Raw genomic sequence first — 1946 nt, forward strand, 5'->3', positions numbered from 1 at the left:
TTTTGTGGTTGATTGGGGTCGCCGTTGCCGTAACACTCCCTGGACAAGAAGGTTCAGCGAGTTGCCGGCAAAAACCTTTCAATAGAATAGAAAAATTGTACAGTAGGTGGCAAAATCATTTGGTGTGTTGGCCGGGAAACTTACGGCCACCCCACTTCTACAATGTCGGCCTTGGAGGCAAGCCTTTGTCTGTCTACTATCCTTTTATCTGTCTTCTTGTAAAAGTCTGTATCAGGTATTGCAGCTGTTCGGTCTATTGTAAAATAGCCGGACTGTGGTCGGCAGACGTGCCCGGAGGACCACAGGCTGTGGCCCTGGGGGACGCCCAAGGGCGAGGGAGGATCAGGGACACCTGATAGTCTCCTGCCGTAAGGGCACAGAGGCCTTCGCAGGCAACGCCCGTCTGAATCTGTTCTGAGATTGTGAAAGACCTAGGTCGGTAAGTTGCTTTTTGTTTCTCTTGTCTTGTTCTTTGTTCTCTTGTCTGTGTTTTTAACCTGTTCATTGACGATGGGACAGACAGTAGTGACTCCTCTAACTCTGACTGTTGGACGTTGGACTGAAGTGAAGGGAAGAGGTCGCGACCTATCTGTAGAGATAAGGAAGGGTCTCTGGCAGACGTTCTGTGCAACCGAGTGGCCCATTTTCAATGTCGGATGGCCACCTGAGGGCACATTTAACCTCAAAACCGTTCTTGCCGTGAAAGACATTGTTTTTCAGAAAGGACCAGGAAGTCATCCAGATCAACAGCCGTACATCATCCTCGGGCAAGACCTGATACAAACTCCTCCCACCTGGGTCCGGCCCTGGATCCCCAGGCATAACCCTGTTCACCCGACCCCCTCTCAGGTTTTGGTTGCCCAGCCCCCTGATTCTGACTCTCCGGAAGGAGCAAATCAATCTAGCTGTTCCAAACGGACCTACCCAGAGACTCAAGATCTCCTCCTCCTAGACCTACCTCCCCCTCCCCTGTACCCCTCTCACTCTCACCCTCCCCCTCCAACCGGGAGGGAGCGCAGGGATCTGATGCTCTGCCTGAATCAGTCCCCACTCCTTCTGCACCCTCTGAAGGCGTTCTCCCAGGGCCGGCCCAAGGCACTAGGAGTCATCGCTGACAGGCTCGCCAGTTCCCCGACACCACTGTTGCCTTACCCCTACGAGCGTACAGGCCCCCGCCGCCAGTTACTGAAGAAGGGCTGCCCCCCCTTTGCAGCCACTCCAATATTGGCCCTTTTCCTCCTCTGATCTTTATAACTGAAAAACTAACCACCCTCCTTTCTCCGAGGACCCCCAGCGCCTGACCGGCCTGGTGGAGTCCTTCATGTTCTCTCATCAGCCAACATGAGATGACTGCCAACAACTTCTGCAGACTCTTCACTACGGAGGAAAGAGAAAAGATTCTATTAAAAGCCAGAAGAAATATTCCAGGGACTGACGGACGTCCCACTCAGCTCCCTAACCTCATAGAGGCTGCTTTCCCGCTCGCTCGACCAGACTGGGACTTCAATACGGCAGAAGGTAGAGAGCGGCTGACAGTCTATCGCCAGGCTCTAGTGGCTGGCCTCCGTGGGGCTGCAAGACAACCCACCAATTTGGCGAAGGTAAGGAAAATTATGCAGGGAGCCACTGAGCCCCCTTCGGTGTTCCTTGAGCGTCTCATGGAAGCGTTTAGACGGTTCACCCCGTTTGACCCTGCCTCTGAGGGGCAAAGGGCTTCAGTGGCTATGGCTTTTATTGGTCAGTCAACACCTGATATTAAAAAACTTCAAAGACTTGAGAGATTGCAAGATTTCTCATTACAAGACTTAGAGAGGCAGAAAAAATATATCATAAAAGAGAGACAAAAGAAAAAAAGAACAAAAAAAGGAAAAAAAAAAAGGGAAGAGAGGGAGAATAAAAGAGAAAAGAGACAAGTAAAAAAACCTAGCTCGGATCCTGGCCACTGT

General features: G+C 51.4%; 1 pseudogene; it reads left to right on the forward strand.

Annotated features, from left to right (window-relative positions):
- The first annotated feature begins 1346 nt into the window (after positions 1–1346).
- Positions 1347–1946, forward strand: part of LOC106733371 (histone H3.3-like) — a 3610-nt pseudogene continuing 3010 nt past the window's right edge.

Source organism: Tupaia chinensis, unplaced genomic scaffold (assembly GCF_000334495.1).
Source record: "Tupaia chinensis unplaced genomic scaffold, TupChi_1.0 Scaffold143624_1, whole genome shotgun sequence".
NCBI classification, from domain to species: Eukaryota; Metazoa; Chordata; class Mammalia; order Scandentia; family Tupaiidae; genus Tupaia; species Tupaia belangeri.